General features: G+C 55.0%; 1 protein-coding gene across 4 annotated transcripts in view; it reads right to left on the bottom strand.

Annotated features, from left to right (window-relative positions):
- The window catches only part of DLGAP4 (DLG associated protein 4), a 178,581-nt gene that overhangs the window by 113,945 nt on the left and 40,579 nt on the right, over nucleotides 1–24,057 (bottom strand). For 3 of the 4 annotated variants that reach the window (XM_079128148.1, XM_079128146.1, XM_079128149.1), the window contains exon 2: nucleotides 11,078–11,289. The exons of the other annotated variant lie outside the window; for it this stretch is intronic. The gene's annotated coding sequence lies outside the window, so the exon portion shown is untranslated. The remainder of the gene's footprint in view (nucleotides 1–11,077; nucleotides 11,290–24,057) is intronic. 4 annotated transcript variants of the gene reach the window in all.

The following is a 24,057-nucleotide window of genomic DNA, read 5'->3' as shown; positions in this document are numbered from 1 at the left end:
AGTGGGTGCCAGGCGCAACTGCAGGTGGCAGAGTCCGAGCAGTAAGGAAAAAACAGACACAAATAAACGCACATTCCAATCCTCTGCGACGACACTGATTGAAGTGGAGTGATCTGCCTGTTTCCTTGCCCATCTTCTCTTCTCACTGTGAGTGCCAGAAGGGCAGAGACTGTCACTGTCACATCCCTGGCACGGTGTCCAGCTCCCAGAGCAGGAGCTACGCCTGCTGAATGAATGCAGGAAGGGCGTGGCAGAGGCACCGGCCACTCACCGAGAGGCAGGCTGCTCCACTCCGCTCCGGGCTGCATGTGTCCTGCACGTTAATTATCCCATGGACTCTTTCCAACAGCTCCTGGGGAGGGGAGTGCTCTGAAGTGGCTCTTGTGAGTTATCCTTTTGGTGACTCTTCCCTTTGGCCTAATGGAAGTGCCCAGCTGGCAATGCTAATATCATCAGCTTCCCTTGCTGCTAGGGTGGCCGTGTGACCACATCTGGCAAAAGAGACATAGGTAAAAGTCCACTGGGTGGGGTTTCCAGGAAATCTATTCTTTTTCCAATAAGAAAGGCAGACTCAGGGCTGGGGTTGTGGCTCAGTGGTGGAAGTGCTTGCCTCGCATGTGTGAGTCACTGGGTTCGATCCTCAGCATCACATCAAAATAAATAAATAAAATAAAGATTTTTCTTTTAAAAGAAAGGCAGACTCAGAAAGCATATAACCTTTCCAACCCTCTTCCTGCCTTGAATTCAGATGTAGCATATGGAGATGGAGCAGCCATCTTGTCTTCATGAGAATGAAAGGTACGTGCTAAGAATGACCGAGAAAGAATTGCCACACTGGTCCTGGCCTGCCTGCCTGGATTCTTGTTACACAAGAACGACCTCTTGGGTGTTGATACAAATATTTGTTTTCTTCTATTACATGCAGTCAAATGCAATTCCAACTAATTCAGTATTATTCTAACAGGGGAGATTCAGTGAGGCCAAATGATTTCCCCAAAGTCACACAGCAAGTAGACAGATTTGGAATTGGCTGCTAGGTCTAATGCTGAAACCTGCTCTTACTCTGCTATGTGTGCTTTCGTTGCTGCCTCTGGTCCTGAGTGCTGTGGAAGCCCCTCCCCTCCCTGTCTCTGCCCTGACTCTTCCTGATCATTCTGGGGTCTAGCTCTAAGTTCCACTGAAATTTCCTCTCTTACCTGGTCCCATCCCTCATTACACACAGGTCCAGGTCTTCCTTTCAAAATGGGCCCATCTCAAGTTCCAGGATTCTGCTCAGACCCCAGTAAGGCACCTCTCCCTCCTCTCTGCCTGGTCCACACCGGGCCCACTGCCTGCCTGCCTGCAGTGGTACATGCAGCAGATCCTCAGCTGGCCTTGCCCACAGCTATCCTGGTTGGTCCTACACCCACCACCAGAGTGATCTTCCTGACACCACCTGGCATTCAAGGTCTCTAGGGTCTCGTTTCTGTCCCCTCCCCCTCTGCCCCTTGACCCTGACCAGCACTTGAAGGCCAGTTCCAACTCATCCTTTAGGCCACAGCCAAGGCAGTCTCTGACCACCCTGCCTCATGTAGGTACCCACCATTGGGGCCCCACATCACCCCCTCTCAGCCCCTGAGGCTACTCAAGCACAACCTAGAATCTGCTAGTTTGCTGTGGTGTGTGTCAAGCATCCTGAGGGCAGGCAACATGCCCATCTTTGCTGCCAGTTTCCCCAGTGCCTGGCTTAAAGCTCAGCATCCGGGCTCCATCGGGAGGTGCTGAATGAAGCTCCGACTTGCTTCCCACGACTTCCCGCTGCCCACTTTCTACTCCAGCCAAACTACTCGAGCTTCCCGAAGCCCCCTACTACGGCTGACACCCAGCCCCCACCTGGCCACTCTGCCTCCAGCTGGACCTGGCCTGGCCTGCCCCTTCCCTTCCATCCATCCAGACTGTGCGAAGGGGCATTCCAGATGTAAATGGGAAAACGAGACCCGGGCCGGGGCTGCGTGCGCTGTGCGTGTGGTTCCCCTCGCCCTCCCACAGATGTGGCTGCCGCACTTGCCCTGGTTCCTGCATTCTGCTGCTGGTCGGCCTTATCTAAGTCTGAAACACTCCAGTGTTCCCTGAGCAGCCACGGCTGCAGGCAAGGAGAAGGAAACCAGTCATCTGCCCTAGGCCACCACAACATACCAGTACTGACGACAGTGAACAATTATAGTGACTAGTATTTGTGGAGCACTCAGCACGTGCCAAGCACCATCCTAAGACTTTTCATCAGACAGATCCTATTATCCCCATCTTACAGATGAAGAAAAAGAGGCTCGGAGAGGTGGAGCCATGTATGGAAGGTCACAGAGACAGGAAGTTGTCCGGAGCGCCTGTCTCTCTAACCCCAAACCTGCTGCTGCCAGGTTGGCTGGGCCACACCCAGGTATCTTGGCGACGGGAGGAAACCCCCCTTGTACCTCCTGAGCTGAAGGCTGGAAGCCACACTTCCTGTTCTGCCCATGAGCGGCTCTCCTGGGAGAAGACTGGGCTGGTCAGACTTACCCTCGTCTGCAAGGCTGCAGAACAGCACTGCAGCCCGGAAGACCAGGCCCAGGAGTCGCGGGGTGGACGGAAGTCGGTGCGCCTGGGCTCTGCTTCCCCACCGAGGCTGAAGATTTTCCCAACAGCCTGGGCCAAATTTATCTGCCAATCCCCCGAAGAGCTGGTCCCAGCGTCTGTCTGGAAATGTCAGCCCGTGTGGTTGGAGGAACCGCGGGGAGAGTTTTCCTCTAAATAGCAGGAAGCATATGGGAGGCGGATGGCGCCCGACGCCCCAACCTGCCAACTCTTGCTCAAGTGGGAGCTAAAAGGGGCCCAGAAGGGTCTGGAATTCCTACCACCTCGCAGGGAGGAGGGAGCTGGAGACAGAGACGGGGCAATGAGAAGGGCAGAAAGGAGGTCCTGAAGGACAGTCAGGCAGGAGCACCCTAATGGGCAGAGGAACCTGAGGCTCTCAGATGGAAGCGTCGTGCCCAGGATTTAGCACAGTAACAATAGTCACCAGTCACTGAGCACTGGCTACATGCCAAATCGGTTAAGCAGTTTATTTAGATGGTTTCACTTAAACTTTGTGACCAACTTTGAGGTAGGAGCTTCTGTTATCTCTTTATGGGGGATGAGGAAAGAGAGGGTCAGAATAGTAAGAACCTGAAATAAGACTTTATGGGCTGGGAAGGACATTCCAGATCCTCAGATGAGTCACAAATATTCTACAGACTCTGCCAAGTTGTGGTGTAGCTGCTGCTTGAATACTCCCAGTGACGGGGAGCTTGCTACCACCCGAGTCAGCCACCTGCAGAGAGCTCTTCTATCCAAAAGGTTCTTCTAGCCCCAGCTGGAATGTCCTCCCCTGGAGCCTTCCTGGTGAGTGCCAGAGCAGACCCTGCCTCCCCAACAGAGACAGGAAGTAAGGCCCCTTGAAACCTCAGCACCTTGCACTGCCTCACACAGCTGCCCACGCTGCAGCTGGCTTCTGGTGGCCAGTCAGCACCTTCATCCACCTCTGCTCTGACCATGTATAATCAGAGCAGCCCTGGTCACCAACCACTGCTGAATGCAGGTACATGCAGAGCTTGCCCCCAACCCTGGGAGGTACTGACATTCCTCCACTTTCCAGAGGAGCAAACTGAGGCTCCATGGTGGGGAAGAGGTGCCTCCGTCGTTCCACAGACATGGGACCTCAGAGGACACTTCAGGCGGCTGCTCTGAGTCTTATGAAGTATCCCCACCTCAGGACATGGACCTGACCTTTGCCAGGCTTCACCTAGCCACAGGTCCACAGGGCCCTAAGCCCATACAACCCTCTCTCCCCCCTCTGGAACATCCAGTCCCCAAGGCTGGTGGAACATTCCTGATAAACATCCTCTGTGTCATCCCATGATCCACCCCGCCCACTGCCACGCCCAACAACAGTTCAAAGCCAGGGTCTTTCTAAGACCCAGACCTGCTCGACCCCTAGGCTCCATTCAACCCTAAGGATCAAATTCAAACTTCCCAATTCAAAAGTTGAGGCCTTCAGAGCTCCAGCCTCGGTGGGCCTCTCTGGCACTGTCCCCGCCGTCCCTGGTCCCTCGTACTCTCTAGGCTGACTGCCTGGTGGGAGCAGGTGATACGGCCGCCATTCCCAGCACCTCTCCCTGGGGAATCCCTACTCATTCTTCAAGACTGCTCAGAGGGACAGGGAGATCCCTGGGCATGAGGCCCCTTCCTCTGAACTCCTGAGTCACCTGCCATGGCCGACAGAGACACCTCTCTCCTTGGTTGTGCCAGGGAGGTCCCAGGCAGGAGCTGTTCTAGTGGAATTTTGTAGCCTGCTGTCTGGCACAGTGCCCGGCACGTGGCAGGCACTAATAAACATGGAGTATGAGCTCAGTGACTAAATGGAGACCACGGAGCACTGTCAACTATTAGATGACCCATAAAACAAGGCTGGACGAGTCACAGCTATGATCAGAAGTGAAAAACACTGCCATCCAAATGGTCACAAGATATCTGAGTAGTGAAGATTTAGAAGGGTATCGGGGATGATCTCAGTTGACTGAAGTTTACACAAAAACATGTCATGAGCAGATGAAGTGACCAGGTTCCACCTGAAGTGAGGAGAAGGATGGGGAAGGGCTGCCGAGGGGGCGAGAGTGGGAGACACGGGGCTCATGTCCCAGCCCTGTCTCTAACTTGCTCTATGTTGTTGTATAGGTAGCTTGGTCTCCCTGAGCCTCAGCATCCCTGTTTGTAAAATGCAAAGAGACTTTGAGGGGTTGGCTGAGGCATCTGATGTGTGTCCAAAGACCCAAACACTTCCTCCACTGTTAGGTGAGGGTGACTCTCTGCCCTTCATTTGAACTCCCCGCAGGATTTGCGGACACCAGGGCTCTTGAGACTCTTGAGGTGGCAATTGTCCACTCTCCTGGTTGTTGTTCATTAGATGGCCCTCAGTCCCAGGCAGTGCTAAGATCCTGGACTTGCTCCTCTGCTAGCCAGCAGCGGAGGGAGCTGGGAGTCGGTGTCCCATCCCTTAGGCTGTGCAGGCAGCAGCCCATACCTTGGGACAGGAATTTGGACCAGGGAATTCAGGGTGGGAAGGAATTTAGACCAGAGATATTTAACCCCCCCTTGGGGGGCCATTCAATCCCCTCTCTCCTTTTCCACATGGGGCTTTGACCTGACCCTCCAGGCTGAGCTCCTAGCATGAGGCAGAGAGTGTTCCCAGAGAGTGCGGGTCCTCCCACAATACCTTGCAAAGGCTCTCTGCTGCCTTCAGGACCAAGTACACACTCTGACCCTGGCATTGAAGGCCCCTGTGGCCCTGGCCAGACCCCCTTCTCATCTGATGGTTGTGCCCCCACCTCGGACCTCTGGGCCTTTGGAAGGTGGCTTCTCCTGCCCAAGGTTCTTCTCACACTCTCTGTGGCTGCCTAGCCGGGAGTCACCTCTTCCAGGAAGCCTCCCCTGCTCCCAGGCTGGTCTCTGTTTCCTCCACCCTGTTTGTACCCCACCTTTACAGCCCCCACAAGCTGATAAATCACCTGTGAGCGCCTCTTTCTCCCTCAAAGCTACAGACCTCAAGGATCAGGACAGTTCCCTTGGGGACACAGGAGGGCCAACATCTCCTGAGCTACTCAGGGGCTTCAGAGATTCTGATGCTCTGGTTCTGAGAGCTGAAGGCTGCCTCGGTGAGCTTCTGGCTGGAAGGTCTGAGCTCAGGACTTCTCTTTGCCGTTGTTTTTTTCTGATTATTAGGGAAGTTAGGCATCTTGGGAAATTCAGATAATTATGGAGGAAGGATCTGGGTCTAGCCGCCGTTTGGCCTGCTTTACTTCCCAGCCTGCATTCACTTTGGGGAGCCGCCCTTCCTCACTCACGTCCATTCCTGTAGGTGTTGACTCTCCCTCCAGCGAGGGATGTGTTACCAATCAGAGCACCGAACTTCTCCTACAAAAGCAATTGGTGGAGGGGTGGCACATCCCTCAGATTTGGCCAATTGATGCCAAGACTCTGTTCTGTGACTTGCATCTGAGCTATCCGGGACGCAGTCTTGCTTGCTCCTCTGGACAGGCATCTCTCAACCCGTGAGAGCTATCAACTTGAGCTTAATAGTATTTACTGTTGAATTTCATACAGGACAGCTCTCCCAGACATGGGAATCACCCTGAGAAGCAGAGTCGAAAAATGGTGAGAGAACTCAGGTCCTGGTGACCCTGTCTGAGCCCCTGGATCCAGCTGAGCTAGACACCAGATAAAGCTCTGGACTTTACAATGAGGAGCCAATATGTTTCATTTTTGTTCAAGTGGGTTTAGGATGGGTTTTTGTCACTTGCATTTGGAAATATTCTGAATGATGTGAGCAAAAATAAAAATAGAGTTCATCCATTTCTCCCTTTCCAGAGGAAACCACTATGAACAGTTTAATGACTGTTCTTCCAGGCATTTCTCTGGATAGGAATGTATATATGTTTACATGTATGTTTTTCATAAAGATGAGAAAAACCAGTGAATATCTACATAGATACCTCCTCCCAAGTCCTACGACTCAGGAAAGACTCCAAAGTGAGTTATCATACAATACACACCGTTTTTCAACCTCCTATTTTTTTCCCTCAGCAATGCACCATGGACATGTTTCCATGTCAACAAGTATAGATCTACAGCACTGTCTCCCCAGCCGTGGAGAATGCCATTGTCTGGCTGGACGTAATTTATTTCACCATCTCTAACAGACAGATAATTGGGTAGTTGTTAATTGATCACTGTCATCAAGAGAGGTGCAATGAACTTGTAAAATGCATATGTTTGCAATTGCTGGATTATTCACCATGAAGACTCCATGATTCTATGAGTCTGACAGTAGCCTAAGTTTCTCTGCCTGATATTTAAAACTCTCTGAGTGTCCATAAGACAGTATCTGTCTTTCTAGACAGGTTTAGTGATTGTCAAGAACGAAAACAAAAGGCAAATCCAGGGCCAAGGCATCCCCATAACAGCAGAAGCCCTGGCCAGAGGGCTCGCTGGCAGAGGGAGGTGAGTGGGTGGGGTGGTTGTGACCGAGAGGAGAGGGAATCTTGGGAGCCCTGGTGGGACATCAGCACATATTAGGTGCTGCCTCTGCAGCCACTGTGGGAACAGCAGCAGCTTCCAGTGATGCCATGCAGCACTGTGTCACCCTATACATGTCCTGACTCCAATAAGCCCCACGACCACCCTCAGATGTTATTTTTATCTTTGTTTTGCATAAGAGAAAATGCAGCCTCAGAGAGAGGAAGTTACTTGTCCAAGGTCACACAGCCAAAACGTGGTGGAAATGAGGTATGACCCAGATTGACTGTTTCCACAATTGCATGCCTTGTCCCATTCATAGTAGGAGAGGAGAACTGCCCCCAGGTAGGACTGTGGGGACCTAAATGTTCCTGTCCCTCCCCACAAGTTATAATACTAAGGAAAGACTCTAAATCCCCCAAAGTATAAAGATGACAGCAAAGATCACCCTTGTCCACACCCCCAGGAGGAACAGTGGAACGATTTTCAGAAACACACACCATTCTTACAAAAATGATATCATGCTCCCCATGCTGTTTTATAACCTCTTTTTTTTTTTTTCTAAACTCCACAACACACTATGAAGTTCTTTCTGCAACAATAAATTTAGATCCACGGCCCTGTTTCTAGCAGCTGCAGCAGCATCACAGTCTGGCTTCAGTGAAATGGATTTAACCAGTCCCTTGGCGATGGGCAAATGGGTTGTTCCCAGTCATCCTACTACAAGGCCACAATGAGCAGCTCTCCAGCATGCTGAGCTATGCTGTCCTTCTGGTCTCCAAGGCCACCTCCTTGGGGAGTCTGTCTTGGACAGTCCCATGTTATGCCGAGCAGGGCCCCTACCTGCCAATATTTGGGACCTGCCTGGCTAATTTCCTTCCTGAGCCGACGGAGTCTCTTCTCAATCCGCTTATTTATTCGGGTGATTGTATAATATCTGCCCCTCCCATGCTGTGTCCTCTGAATGGGGTTTAGACTGCAGGGACTGGTCTCAATGCATGTCCTTGGAATGCAAGAATGCCTCTGGGGCTGGTGCCCCATCAGCAGGCAGGCCGCCCTGCCTCAGGGCGTGGAGAAGCTGTGGGCCAGGCCACCCTCCGTGCCATGTCCCCAGTGACAGTTCACAGACGGACACATCTGCCTCAGAACTTGATGGCAGTCACGTGCTGCCTGGAGCTTCAGTGCCCAGGAGGCTGCCCTGCCAGGGACCCCAGCAGTGAGCAATGCTTGCTGCACACACAGGACACTGGGCTCTGGGGCTGGCAGAGTGCTCTGCTACTCACTGGCTGTGCCCCTTTGGGTCATTGTTTCTCCTCTGCAGACCTCAGTCTCCTCACTGGCAAAATGGGGCCAGTAATGCTCAACTTATGGTAACCTTCTGGGGGTTCAAGAAGATAAGGGGAAAGCACATAGTAGGTGCTTAGAAGATGGCAGTTTGGCCTCACATCCAGTGAGTTAAGAGGTTGGGTCTGTCTCTGCCTCATGTGGGTGACCTGTTTTAACTTTGAATGAGACCTGAGCATGCCCTGGCCCTTTCCCTGGGCTGTCCCTAGGGATGTCCCATTCCTATTCTTTAACACTTGTTAAATGGCTAAATGCTCCTCTCTGCCTCCTTGCCAGACTCCCAGACCCCTCATCTGTCTATGACCTTGGACGCTTGTCTGGCCTCTCAAGTCTTGAAAATGCAAGAGGCACAGACACCAGAGGAACGAGCAGAGGAACCTTCGCCCTTCGGGGGGAAATTCTTGGCCCCGTTCTTTGCTCATGGGGCTTGTGTCCACGTGTTTGGTTGCTCCTCTCACCTCCCTGACTCCGTGCCCACATGCCAAGTAGCTTTACCTCTGAAGGCCTCACTTTCCTCCTCTGTAAAATGGGTAGAATGAGGAATGCCACCATGAGTTGAGGAGAGAAAAGTAAAATGCTTGGCAAGGAGCCTGGCATTTAACAAGGACTCAGCGAATGTTAGAGTTAGAGCTGGAGCTGCTTTCAGTCTTTTCACTATGACAATAACATGGAGAGGAAAGTGCTTGAAACAAAAATGTCGAGTGCAAAACACCACAAAGCAAAGCCTGCGGACCCAGCACCAGGGCAGCACTGCAGGCCCCTTGGCCCCTTGGCCCCTCGCCCCTCCGCTCCTCGTGTCCTCTGTCTCCACGGTGCTGTTTACTATTGTTAATAAAGAGATGGGAAAACGAAATCGACGTGTGGCCACCCTGCTCGGACCCAGCTGGTTCCTAGGTCTCACCACCCCGGGGACCCGGTACCCTGGCTGCTTCTGCCCCGGGCACAGAGACTCCCCATCTGATTTCCCGGCTTTGACTGTTCTTTAAATAACCAGCTTGTTAGCAAAATAGCAGCAGTAACACCTCCCTCGCGCCGCCCGGCCTCCATCTTTCCCCGCGATGCTGACGGCTGCTCCCCCGCTTGTGCCAAGGAATTCCGTTCTCCGTCACTGGGCTACACACGCCAGGGGCTGCCAGCTCGGCTGCGTCCCAGTGCCTGGCCCAGGGCAGAGGTAGGCACAGAGTGGCAGTCCCTTCCAGGAAAGACGGAGGCCCTGCTCCGGGGTCCATGCCTCAGCCTCCCCATCTGCCTCCCTTAGGGCCGCTGGAGTTTAACCGATGGGTGGGTTAGAGGGACCTAGGAGGGGCTGCTTGCCAGGGGCTCGCCGTGGCAGGTAGGCCTGGGGAGGCTGGCCCGTGCCTTCCTTGGGCACAAGCAGGCATTGAACCTCACGGGCACTCACAGCTCTCGGACCGAGTTGTCCTCATCGCTTCTGTGACAACAGCTCCTCAGTCAAATGCAACGCTGTCTGCGGCTGCAACAGGCAGACGGGCCGGTTGGGGGAGCCAGGCTGGGGGCTGCTAATTAATGGGGCCCTTTTCACAGTTATTAATAATAAGGCTGGCACCACACGTTCCCTGTTCTCCAAGAAGCACTTCTACATTATATTATCGACAGCCAACTTCACGGGTTTTTTTTATTATCCTTGACATTTGCATATTATACATATTTACAAGTCTTTCCTCTTCTCATAACTATCCCATCAGGGAGGCCAGGCAGCTGTTGGCAGATGAGAGAACGGGGACCAGAGGGGCTGGCTGCCTGGTGGAAGGCTAGCTCACTGCAGGCTCCCTGGGGCCAGCAGGAACCCCAGCTGGCCCAAAGGCCCAGAGGCTCCTGGGTCCATCTGGCACGTGGGTGGATGGAGGCAAGGGGCTTCCCTCCTCTCCTCCCTCTTTCCTTCCATAACTTTTACGATGCACCCCACTGAGTGGCAGGCCCATGCCAGCTGTGGGCTGTCCAGGGGAGGAAGCAATAGTCAAGAGAAGGCAGCAGATCCTAAAACCACGGTCCCGTGGGCACTGAGTGAGGGCTGGCCACCCTGCACCCATCCCCAGCCTCACTGAGTCTCATGTGGCAGCTGCCTGGCACCGAGGGCCCCAGGAGGTGGCTCCTATGGGGTGGACCTCCTTGCAGGAGGGATGATGAGCCAGTGGGGGTGGCAGGTACGGGGGCTTCAGCAGTCTTGGTGGCATGGGCAGAGATGAGGCAGCCCAGCCCTCACCCTGTGTGGGGTTAGGTAAAATGGAGCTGAGGAGCAGGAACCCCTCTGGGGGGTCGTCATCCCAGAGCCGCCAGCAGGGTCCCTGTTCCCCTTTCCTTCCTGAGACCACCTCAGCACCTGTTCCGGTCTTTTGGGTGTGGCAAGAGCTGGCTTTTGAGGTAGTCAGAGTTGGGTTGCTGTGCATTCTCAGGCAAGTGTCTTCTCCTCTCTGAGGCTGTTTCTTGTAAAATGGTTGTGATCACCACACCCACCTTCTAGGTTGTTGGGAGGACAGGATACAACAAGCCAGTTAAACTACAAATTGTGCCCAGACATAGGAAAGCTCTCATGGAAGCCCCATTGCCAGCATGTGGGCGCCAGCAGGTGGGAAGGCTGGGCATTTCCCAACTGTGGCAAGCACGGGTGAGTGGGTTAGCAGCCCAGGCCTGCGGCACACTTACTTACCAAGCAGGGAGCTATGAGCACAGGGAGAAAGGAAACCGGCTGGTACACAGCAGGCGTCACCCAGGAGCAGGCGCTGGACCCAGGGCTGGCACACACATTCCTCCGGGCACACATCAGAGGTACTGGCGAGAAGCAGCATGGGACAGGGGCCCCATTAGGTCCTGGTCACCCACGGGGCTACCAGGCACCCCGCAGAGGGGAGGCACCAGTGCCTGCAGGAATGGGGGAGGAACACTAGTTAGAAGGTACCCTAGATGAGCCCTGCACCTCAAGACCCTGGATCGGCCCTGGGGACACCAGGGAGGGGACAACATGGAGCAGTTGTCATGGAAACCCAAGTGTTTGTACAACACTCCACTTTCCAAAGCACTCTGGCATCCCAGCTCCTGTGGCCCCCACATTGTGTTTTTAGAGGGAGATTTGCATGTCATGCATATTTACGATGCCTTTCCCACCGCCCACAGGATCCCCACCGCCGCCGCGAAGCTGGGGTTCCAAAGCCCCAGCTCCCTCCCGTTGTGCATCTCCCTTCTTTTCTGGGGTGAAGGGCATTAAGAAAGGGGCTGGAGTCGCACTGTTCTGAGTTCAAATCTTGGCTCAGCCCCTCACTTGCTGGGTGACAGCGGACAGGCAGCTTCCCATTTCCCAGCCTGTTTCCCTGCCTGTCAAGTGCCTCCCTGAGGCTACTGCGAGGGTTCTGGAGATGGCACGGGTGGAACACCTGGCATGGGGCACAGGCCAGCGGAGAGACTTCCAAGAGGCCCCCTGCTCCCCGCACCCAGAGCAGGCGGCCTCACTGCAGGGCTCCACCACACCGCCCACGTGGCACTCCTTGTGGGACAGTGGAGGAGTCCATGTGTCCCTCTCCACCCACCTCTGCTGAGCAGGTGGCACAGCTCCTGCCTGGATCTTTAAATCAGCAGGAACGAGACCCCCCCACATCCCTGGGAGGAGGAAAGGGCCCCTCCCTCCACACTCCCTCCTAGAAGCCTCTTGGTTGCCTTGGAGGCTACAGAAGATACCCCATGCCCTCTGCCCTCCCATCTTACAAGTCCAGAAATGGACATAGGAAACCAGACTGGCAGGGCTCACAGGGCCCGGCAGTTAGGCTTCCCATCCCGCAGGCCTGGGAGGGGAGGCGGGGCCAGTTCACTGTGGCAGCAGGGAATCATGAAGCCAAGGGGAGCAGCTGCCGGCGGGAGGGCTGCCTTCCTCACCGGGCTGTCCCAGGGCCTGCAAGCCTCCGTCCTCTTCTGAGTCTGCTCAGAACCAGCACTCCCACACCTCAGCACCAGCTCTGTGCTGAGCCTGTGACAGGCACCGGCAGCACTGCTTTGCAAAGGAATACACAGAGCTTTGAATGCACACCGAGGAGGAGGGTGGGCACCTGGGCCACATCCACTGCCTCCCTGTGAGATCAGCCCGGCCCCAAGCAGGCAGAACATCTAAGCGTCCAAGAAACAGGAAAAGAAAATACCAAGCCCCCAAAGAGCCTGAATTAGAGGACATGAATTCTCAAAGATGCATAAAAGATTTCAGGATGTACCAGAGGGCGTGAAAATTGCCAGTGCATGAAGTATCGGTGCTTGGGAAGATGAGATCTCCACAAGTTGTCATTTTGAGCCAAATTCACCCAGATCCACAGCTGAAGGAAGAGGTGACAACAGGATGGGGGGCCTCCTGCCTGCACAGAGGGCAGCGGTGGGTTTCCTGAGACCAGCCTTGGAGTCCCTGTCACCTGCCTGTGTGGGACCTGAGTGAGGCTCCCTAGTGTCCCCTTCTCTCTACTGGCTCAGGTAAGTACATGAGACAGTCTCAGAGGTCCCTGCTGGCTGGAAAGCTGTGAAGATTCTGTGACTTCCAACATGGTGAACTCTGAAAACATTATACCAAGTGAAAGAAGCCAGGCACAAAGACAGCCCGTCACATGACTCCACTTAGATGACATGTGCAGAGACAGAGCAGGGTGGGGTTGCCTAGGGCTGCCCAGTGGGAAGACCGGGCAGGAGTCGCAGCTAAGGTGGAGGGGCTTCTCCTGGGGTAATAAGAAAGTCCTAACATGGAACGAGGTGATGGACACACAACTCTGCAAATGCCTGCCAAAAGTCAGGGAGCTGGACACAAAACGGGTGGGCTGTGTGGTGGGAATCATGACAGCAGGACACTTAAACGGAACAAAGAGGCTCTGCAGCTTCCCAGGGGACAGACGTCCTCCGGGAGCCTGTGCGTCCCTGGGGATTCCGCTGCAGCCTGGGAAACCGGAGGCTCTCCCAAGAAGCCCCGTGCTCCTCAGACCCTCTGGTCCGGAGCTCTGCGCTCTTCCCATTCACCGCCTCCAGAAAGCCTGCCCTGATGCCTGGCCGGGTCAGTCCTCCATCGCGGCTGCGAAGGCGCCCTCTGTGTCTCCTTCACACTCAGCTGGCGCTGATGGGAGGCACGCACCTCCAGCCCCTTTCACGAATGCCACCTCCTCCACAGATGGGGCTCTGCACGAGGGCAGGGCCATCTTCAGCTTGTCCACCGGTGCCAGCACTCAGCACAGGCCCCACACACAGCAGGCACTTCGGACACATCTGCAGACTGAACGGACGTGTCATAAAGCCAGACCCTGGGGTGCGCTTAGCCTTCAGGGCTGGCTCCACCACCTTCATGCCATGTGGCCCTGGGCAAGTCATGTCACTGCTTCAAGCCTCAAAGCCTACCTCAGAGGGAGCCAGGGATGGAAAGGGGTCACGGAGGTGGAAAGTCCTTTATGAAGAGCCTCCTCCACCACCGGTCCGGCCTCAGTCCAGGGAGCCCTGCCCTTCTAGCCACTCCTGCCCTCATGTCCGCATCCAGCGCTCCACCAGATCCCCTTCACAATGTCAGGAGGCTGATGCAGGGCCTGCACTGCTGCCGCTGCTGCACACTGAGCGACCAGCATCTCTTGCCTGTTCCTTTTGGGTCGCTCTGGTCTTCTACTTCTATCTTTGCTCCCAACACAGAAACTGGAGCTGTCAGGTCAGAACTCAAGTCAGATTCTGTCCCTCCTCATCTCTACACCCTCCAGGGCCTCGCTTCATCTCGAGTAGAGGCCACAGGTGCTCCACACCACCTCCACAGCCAGCTTACTCTCTGCTTGCTCCCTTTGCCCCCGTGCACTGGCCCTCATGCTCTTCATCAGATATACCAGGCATGCTCCTGCCTCAGGGCCTCTGCATGTGCTCTTCCTCTGCCTGGGCCGGTGGCCCAGCTGTCCATGAGCCTTACCCCCTCACTTCCTTCAGGAACTTTGCTGCTGCCAACCTTGTCAATGAGAGGAAGTTTAGCACCTTGGTGAGGACTTTTACTTAAGAGCAGGGACCAGAGGTAAAAATCTAGACTTTCCCGTTATGTAGAAAGTTTCTTAACTTCTCTGTGACTTGGTTACTCATCTCTAAAATGGGGGTATATCCAACCCCGTCCTGGGATGGCTGTCATGAGGCTCAGGTGGGTCTGGTGAGTGCAGCCCACCCCTCTGCTGATACTGCTGCTCGGCCCTCCTGCTTTCTCTTCGTGGCAGGTGCCCTCATCAGACAGGCCAGGTCATGCAGTAACCTGGCCCTCCCTCTGCCACGCTGGCCCCACAGGGCAGGGACTGTCCTTTCAGCTCATCACCGCGGGGCACCTGGCTCCCGGAGGTGCTCTGTGAACCATCCTTTGTGTTGAATGGGTACCCACCATCATGGGACTCTGGGTTTCCCAGCCCTCTGTCACAGGGACGGTTCTCCCTGGGGCCCAGCTCTCCCTCAGAGCTCTATATTCCTACTGGCAGCTTTCTGGCCACCTCGTGAACACCTTCACACCTTGCATGTGACCTTCCCCAGAGACCTCCGGGGTGCTGGTCCCCCTCTTCCCACACCTGTCCCTCCTCTTCCCTCATAAACCCCTGGTCCTACCCATGAAGACCTGCTGCTCTCCATCCTGTCGTCTGCAGAGCCCGGCGGGGCCGCCCCATCTCTCATTCCAAACCCACACCAGCTCCCTCCGGGGCCTGGCTGCCTCCCTTGGTCCACCCTCTGTGCAGCAGCCAGAAGGACCTTTCACGACCCAAGTGGAACAAATGAAAGCTCCACACCGCTTGCCTGCAAAGTCAAGATCTCCTCAGCTGAAACTCCTCCAACCCGGCCTCACAGGGCTCCGTGGGTGACACCGCTGTCCCCACCCCTTCCCAGGTAAAACAGCACTTGTTGTCCAGAAATCTAATTTACAGAATGGATTGACACAGAAACTTTTAGCTCAATAAATATTTGTGGAGTTGAATTGAAATGGAAAATAGTTTCTAAAAATAGCATTTACAGTTCCCTTCCGCTGGCTCTCCACGTGCTCTGGCCCTCCCGGCCCTCCCGCCTCCAGACTCTGACCCTCTCCCTCCTTGGCGGCCCAAGAGGCTTCCTCTGTCCTGCCTCTCTGGCCCAGTGTCCCCCGGGCAGCAACTCCTAGGGCCGAGCCATGGTCAGTCACTACCCTCGCCGACCTCCAGGTCTCTGTGCAGCCTGGCCTCGCCCATTCAAGGCTCACCCCCCAGTCACATCCTTCAGAGGCCCTCACCCCATGTCCAACAAGGACCCTGTCACCTTCTCCTCCCTGAGGTCACCATGGTCTACCCAAGTCCCCAAGACAGAGTGTGGGCATCGTCCAGGACCTGCCTTCTCCTTCCCCAGACCTGCTAGTTCTGCCCCAGATGTCTTTCCTGCCACCACCCTGTACTCAGTCTTCACCCCAGGTGTTGAGGCCAGGCCTGTCCCCCTCAGGGCACTGGGGCACAAGCTGCCCAGCCACCTGTCCCCATCCATCCTCCACTCCCTCAACTGCCCACTATCCATCTACCTTCCCTGGACTGGCCTTCGGCCCTCACCCCCTCGTCCCCCTCCAGCCACCATCAGCCATGCCAAGTCACTGCCCACCATTTACCACAGACTCCAATGCCTGGAGCCGCATGCTGGACACCATGACATGGAAATGACAGCCCTGTCCTTGGCCAGAGCTGAGCTGAGATGGGCGAACAGGAATCTGTAAGTTGGAGGGGAGTGGGGATGGCACCTGAGCAGAGGGACAGACATGGGCAGACACAGGAAGGAAACACCTGGGTGTCTAAGGAACTTCACCAGAGAGGCAGGGGGACAGAGGACAGGGGGAAGAGCCCACGGAGGCCAGCTCGGCCAAGGCCTGCAGAACCAGATAAGGATTTGGACTATCTCAGGCCACCTTGTGGCTGGGTGACCTTGGATGAGACCTTAGTGGTGTTACCTGTCTGTAAAACGGGGAGGAAGGGGCTGGGGCTGGAGCTCAGTGGTTGCCTAGCATGGGTGAGGCACTGGTTTGATCCTTAGCACCACATAAATAAATAAATAAAACAAAGATAAAAAAGGGACAAAAACACAGCACACCTATCACAAAGGATGCTGTGAGGATTCACGTGAGTGACTGCAGACTCACATCTCAGTGCGGTGACTGGGACGGCCCTCAATACATTCCAAGACCCCACTGCAAACCTAAAACCTGGAAAGTAAAGAGCCCTGTGTATACCATGCCATTTACTACAGGTATACATCTATGCTGGAGCTTAATTTCTAAACTAAGCATAGTAAGATTACCAATAACTACTGCTAAAAAAGAATTATAACAAATATACGGTAATAAAAGCTATGTAAATGTAGTCTATTTCTCTCCCTCAAGCTCGTACCGTGCTGGAGATCTCAGCCACCTCAGCCACCTCAGCATAGGACTCCTCTCTCTCCTCATTAAGTGGAGAGCTCCTATCTTCTCACTTGAGGAAGCACTTTGCAGTTTTTCTTTGGCATGTCCCAACCACCCGTGTCACTGTTCTGGTGCTTTGGAGCCATGATGAAGTAGAATAGGGATTACCTGAATACCAGCACTGTGACGCCTTGACAGTGATCTAATACCTGAGTGCCTGAGATGGCTGCCACGTGACCTGCTGGCAGGTAGCATATATAGCGTGGATACCTGGACGAAGGGCTGATTCATTCCAATGGGACATGGCAGGACAGCTCAAGGCCTCATCCCACTACTTGGAACAGTGCACGACCTGAGACTTATGCTTTGCTCATTTCTAGAATTTTCCATTTAACTCTTTGAGATTACTGTTCATAGCAGGTAACTGAAACTGGACAGCAAAACCGTGTGTGGGGGGTGGCACTACCGTATATAGAAAACACTCAGTGAATGTGACCGCTACAAGCACACAGTATTATTAATATCCTCCTCAGCCAGCAGACAACAGAATTTTTCCCAGAGGAGGCAGGTACCAGCCTTGACTGCAAATCCCCTACCTTGGTGCTGCTCTGAAGGAGCTTCGCTGCCCCTGCCCAGGATCCAGTGGTGGTCGCTCCCCCAGCCCTCAGGCTCTGGCCAGTCCCAGCCCCAGCCCTTCCCTCACCTCCCAACCGCTTGGAGCCGGTCTCCCCGCCCCCCGCCCCCCAACATGTCCCCAGTGCCTGGGGAGCTCCCCGCATGCTGTGCCCTCGTTTTGGGAAGCTTCGGTAGTTGTTAAGCCCTGAGGCCTGGGAGGCTTCCCCTCTGAGACCTTCTGGTACGAATGCTCTAGGACACTGGCCTGTTAATAGTAACAGAGGCCCTTCCACAAGCACCACATGAGAGGTCCGAGGCTTTCTCCTCTAACCCTCCCAGCTCTGCCAGGCTGCCTTGTCACCACCCATTCTGCAGATGGGGACGCTGAGCCCGCGGAGGAGAAGGAAGTGACTGTCTCAGTTGGTACGGCAAGTAAATGGCTGAGGAGGAATTCAGGCTCAGGTGGGTCCGACTCCAGAGCCCCAGCTTCTCCCCTGAACCTCAGAAACAGCCACCCCCGAACGGGATGGTTCAGTCAGGCATTTTCGGAGTGCTGAGGAACCGTCCAGTAGAACTTTGTGCGTGACAGAAATGCTCTGACCTGTCCTGTCCAACGGGAACTCATGAGCTACGCACAGCGGTTACCAAGCACTGGAAATGTGACTGGTGCGACCCAAGCGCTGAATCCTGATTTACTGTAAAGTTCGGGGGTGGCCTGTGGACTGTGGCCGCCTGCTGCACTCCTCAAGCCAGGCGGCTCTCAGCTTCCCCCAGACCACGTTCACAGGGTGCTCGTAACCCACAGGGCATTTGTCATTTTGTTAGAAAGACTTCTGCCACGAGCCACCTGTCCCCTGCTTTCGTAAACTGAGGCCTCCCACACCCTCCAGGGAACCACTTCTTCACAGCTCAGGGTCATTCAAGAAATAATCGCGGAGCTCCTGCTCTGAGCCCCATGTGGGGACAAGAGCCCCACACACCTATCCCCACTCCCAGAACTCAGCGTGGCGGGGAGGAGATGCTCCCTGGCAGAGCAGGTGGGCATGGGGACAGGCAGACCTCAGGGTGCAGCCAGGGTGGCTGCACTTCCACACCCGGTCTCCTTCATCACAGCCTGGGGCTTGTGTCCCATGAGTGGGGTTCGCCTGGGGTGGGGGCCGCGGCCTGGGGCCGCACAGCCAGCGACACTGCGCTCCTCTGAATCTTCCCTTCTAGGAAGTGTCACTCAGGACCCGGCCAGGTGGGCCCAACTCCCGTCAGATGTTCCTTAAATCCACCAAGGGCCAGTCCTGTAAGCCCCTCAACCTTCCAGCCGTTAGGACAGAATCCAGGAGCCCCTCCCCAGCCGTCAGATCTCTTCCCGGCCTGCGGCTTCAGGAGGCCACGGAAGACCCTGGTTTCGATGGCATCTCCCATAGTCCCTCCATTTCTCTTCCAGGTGCCAGGGCCGCAGGGCTCCTTTGGCAGGTGCCCCCTGTTTCCTCCGTCAGAATCATTTTCCAGGCACGTGGCTGGTGCACCTCGCCATCTTGGAAGACGCTCCTGCCTGGGTCCCCCAGTGGTTCCAGCCCCTCCGCCCCGTTGCTAAGGCCCAGCCCAGGCAGCCGCTGCCACCATCTCCCTCATCAGGGCCTCAGCCAGCTCCTCGTGGTTCTCTGGAGTGGAAACAGGGGACGCTGTGCACCACAAACACTCCTTGAACCCCTGTCTGCGTGGTCCCACACTGGGCCAAGCTGAGGACAGGTGATGAGTCAGTCGGTGTCCCTGGAACGCCGATCTGATGGGTGGCAGATGTGTAAACGGAGCTGGGGGGCTGCCTGGGAAGGATGTCCAGGGAGCCGGGACCAGCCTGGGGGGCTTACAGACATACCCAAAGTGAGGGGGCTTGGGCAGGGACTGGGAGGACGCCCAGGAGGCCCCCAGCGGAGCACCGTGGGGAAGGAGGCGGAGGCAGAGGGCACAGTTATCACAAAAGCCAAGAGGAGGGCAAAGCACGCCACGTCTGGGGTGCTCCGAGGTATTCAGCAGAAGTGGGGAGCGGGTCTGTATGCTCTGGGGAGGGAGGAGCACAGGCAAGGGGAGAGGGCTGCAAGCAAGATGGGGGCTCCATCCATCAAAGAAGCTCTGCAGTGCCAGACCAGGGGTGTGGCCTTCTCCTTGGGAATGGCAGAGAGTGGGGGAGACCAGTGCCTGGTCAGGCTTGTGTGGAAAAGGCCACTCAACAGCTCTACAGGGTGCCTGCAGGTGTGGGGCGATCCAGGAGACATTTGGATCCATCATGCTTGGGGTTGGTTCTTAGAGCCCAAGGGAGGCACAGATGGCTTCCAGCCTCTGATCACTGGGGAATACACTGATACTCAGTTTGGGCTATGACAGGGGTCAGTAAATTTTTCTTTAGGGGCCGGTGGTAAGGATTTGAGGCTTGCAGCCATGGGAACTTCAAGGCAACCACAGACAGTATTTAAACAAATGAGCATGTTTCAACAACAAAACAAAACAAATCCCCAAACAAACAAAATGGTTTGCCCAGGGGCTGTCGTTTGTTGACCCCTGAGCTATAAACAATAATAGCAACAATAAAACCATGTCAAGCTGGCTTAACCCATAACGTGAACTGATGGATCTACACACTTAAAGAAGTCTAGAACTGTGTCGACTCAGGCCCAGGCCAGTCGGGTCCCAGCTCCTCAGGTCTGTCCTCCCTGTGTCAGCTGTGCACAGGGCTGGCTTTTGTCATGCACACAGAGTGGCTGTTCCACCATCAGAGGCATGAGGGAGGCCAGCTGTTCTAGCCCAAGTCCTGAGGGCAGCTCTGAGGGATTAGGTCATCTCTCATGCCCATTCCGGAACCAAGCATTGCGCCTGGGGGCGGGCCACATTGGCTGGCTTAGCCTGAGCCCTGAGCTCTGTCTGGGAGTGGGTGTGGAGTCAGTCTTCCCTGAACCACATGCCTCTCTTACAGAAAAGGAAGGTCTGGTGGGATGGAAAACAAGAGGTCATATGAGAGAAATGAAGAGATGTCTCACAAAGCCTTGTGTGAGGGTCTGTACTATTCACAGTAGCCCCGAGCTGAAAACAATCCAAATGCTCATCAACTAGTGTACAGATGAACAAAAAGTGGTATATCTGTAAAATGGAATATTACTCAGCACTGAAGAGAAGTGAACTACTGATACATGTAACAATAAAGATGAGCGTTAAAACATCATGCTGAGTGGAAGAAGCCAGACACAAAGACTATGTATTGTTGAATGTTCCCATTTACATGACCTTTCTAGAAAAGGTAAAACTGTAGAGACAGAAAGCTAGTAGCTGGTTGCCTGGGTCCTGGGGTGGACAGGGGACTGACCACAAATGGACAAAAAACCAAAACAACAACAACAAGACACTGTGGGGTTGTGGTGCTGGCTGTGTCCTATGTGAGTTTATCAAAACTCATCAAGCCGAATATGTAAAATAGGGAATTTTGTAGTATATAAACTACGCTTCAAAAAAGCTTCCCAGCGAGGGGAAGCTGGGCGGGGCCACCAGGGCCCACTCCAGATGACAACGGTGCCATGACTCATCAGGAAACTGTGGCGGGGCAGGCCTGTGGGGAGATGCCCTGGACAGCCCGGCAGGGGGCGCTTCTGGGAGAAGGCCACGGGGAGGCCAGGGATGGAGCTGGAGGCTTGGGGTTGGGGTGTTCAGAGACGCCGGAGCGCTGGAGAAGCCGAGTCCCCTGGGAGAGTGGACTGCGGAGAAAGGCAGCCGGGCAGGACGCTGTCACGTCCACCACACCCCATGAGTCCTGTTCTGTTCTCCACTGTTGTCAAGGGTCGGGGGAGAGAGCAGGCTCTGGAGGCGGCCCACCCGGAAGCCAAACCTACTGCTGCCACTCATCTGCTGAGCCGTTGGCCTGAGTCAGCCAGGTAGCCCTGCCCCGCCCCGCCCACAGGCAGCCTCTGGGTCAGCGGCCCAGGCCAGCGCCTCTCACGCAAGCGGCTCCCTGCCACCTCTGCAGGAAGCGCTTCGCGACCACGGCTGTGTGCAGAGGACCGTGCTGCTGCTTATCAGAATGATGGACGGCCCTGCCCTCTCCACCTGCTGGCTGGCACAGCAGTCCTGCCATCCCGCCTCGGCTCCTCCAAGGAGCAGCAGGCGAGCGCCACCAGGCCTGTCCTGCAGATGGGGAGAGCGGGCGCTTCCTTTCTGAAGCACATCCGGGTATGGAAGGCGGAACTGAGTCTCAGGGGCCAGAGCGCCGGTGAGCCTGCAGCCCCCCTGCCCACCCACGAGGGGACTGCCTCTCCAGCACACCGGGAGAGCCTTGCGCCCAGAAGGGAGGGCCGGCCAGGCCCAAAGCCAAGATGAGCCCAGGCTGCAAACCTGGCCCAACACCTCTACCTCCAGAGCCACGTCTGGGGGACAGAGCAGCCACTCAGGCCCCTCAGGCTGGAAGCCTGGCTGTCACGAGTAACCAGTCACTCACTTGCTTGGGAGCCCATGGGCACGAGGGCCAGGAAGTGGCACAGGGAAGATGGCCGGCCCCCTGAGGAATGATGTGGTGACCATACACTTGGTCATTCTAACCACGGTACCTACCCAAGTTTGAAAGGAAACTGTCCCCAGTTCGTTCAATCAATTAAACCAGAGCAGAACTGTTCAGGGCCAGTCGCGACCCTGGAGCCTTTGTCGGACACATGCAGCGAGCGGGGTCAGTGCTGGACACTTTGCATGCACCATGGTGACCCATGATGAGGTCCCACAGCCACCCTGACCTCCTGTTCCTGTTAGGTGGCACCTTTCTGCCTCTGCCTCTGCGCGGCTGGGCCCCTGGCTTGGCCGTCCCTTCCCACTGGCGGCCCGGCCTCACTCTCTCCAGGTCCCCGCTCAACCAGGTCCCTTCCAAACCAGTTCACGCCCCCAGGGTCGTTCCCCAACCTCACACTTTTTACTATGTGACATTACTTATGTGTCTAGGGTCTCTTCCCCTTCTAGAAGTGAGCTCTGAGACAGCAAGGACTTTATATTTTTGCTCACAGTTGATCCACCATTCAAAACAGTGAGGATAATTCTTAGTAAATGCTCAATAAATATTTACTGTGAATGAAGAGTAACAATCTCCAGTCAGATGAAGAAATAGAGCACATCAGACACTGCTAATTCTCCCCCAGTATCTCTTCTGTCCTTTTTCTTTGGTAATTGAACTCCAGAATTTTGGCTAGGCCGTTGGTCATCCAGAACATTCTATTCCCTGCCTCCTTTGCAGGCAGGTGTGGCCATATGACTATGTTCTTAGTAAAAGGACATAAACAGAAATCATATGTGAAATTTCCAGGAAAATCAACTTCAGAGATTACATGTACAACTTCTGTTGGCTGGAATGTGGATGTGATGGCTGGAGCTGGAATAGTCATCATGAATCATGAGGTCAAGCTCCATCACATGGAAGTAACAAGATGGAAGGAATCTAGTTTCCTGATGATTACAGAGCCACCAATTCGGTCCTGAACTACCTCCCCAAACTCTTATGTGGGAGAGAAATGCATTTCCATCTTATTTAAGGCACTGTAAATTTGGCATTTCCGGTCACTCAGGACCCAAGTTTCACAGTTTTTCTATGACAGTGCTAAGATTCAAACCCCTGACCATCAGCAGAAATGGTGTCTGTCTCATTCTCACAGCACCCCAGGGCCAGCACAGGGCCTGGCACATAATAGGGGTCCTCCTATCTGGGCTGACGCCTGTGCTCCCTACTCTGGCCCCATCTGGTCTCTGACTCTTCTTGCACGGCCCCTCTGCACACACTTGAGAATCATCCCTCCACCCTCTGACACTAACAGGTTGCTTTTTTTCCAGTGACACCACCTGACCTTTGTGAAGTCCACTGACACCAGGGACCAGGCCCTGGTAGGGAGCTGGGGAAGAGTTGCTGATGGGCCCATTCGGTCCTCCTGAGAGCCTGCCCTAGGGGCACCTGAGTCCCAGGACAACACACCTCAGGCCAGACAGAGCCCTCTGAGGGCAGGCACAGGCAAGGCCTGAGAAAGGAGGGCCAGACCGTGGGTGGCAGCACTATTGGCCATAGTGGGGGCTTGGGCTGTCCTCCTGAACTCCCTGCTACTGTGCCCTCGCTGGAAGGCTCGCTCTCCCACGCCCACCCCAGTCAACAGCCGAGCCCACTGTGACTTCAGCATGGATTCGGTTCATAGGAAGCACACGTCAAGGTCAGAGTATGAATGAGTTTCAGGAGCAGAGAGGTGGGTGGGAAAGAAGTGGATCTGGGGATAGGACTTGGGGTTAGGGTCCTAAAGGCCTGAAGCTTCGGAAGAAAAAACCAAGGAAGGAAATAAGGGGCCTGGATAAGGCACAGCCTTTGAAGCCCCGACAATGCAAATAAGCCACTTCCTTTCTGGATAATCATCTGCTGGCACAACCCACCCCGCACAGCAGGCACAAACTCTTTTCTGCCTGCACCACTTTGTGGGTTCTGCACCCCATCCACAATGCCCTCTGCCAATCTCAGCTGGGCAATATCCTACCCACTCTTCGAGGCCTGGTGGAAACTCTGCCACCTCCAGGAGGCCTTCTCTGAGGGCTCTTCTGTGGGCCCAGCCTGGGCACAGGCTTCCTGAGCTCCTCTGAGGGAGGCAGGGCTGGCTGAG

Source organism: Sciurus vulgaris (genome assembly GCF_902686455.1).
Source record: "Sciurus vulgaris genome assembly, chromosome: 2".
Taxonomy (NCBI): Eukaryota; Metazoa; Chordata; class Mammalia; order Rodentia; family Sciuridae; genus Sciurus; species Sciurus vulgaris.
The sequence above is the reverse complement of the archived record's forward strand: the minus strand, read 5'-3'. Positions and strand labels throughout refer to the sequence as shown.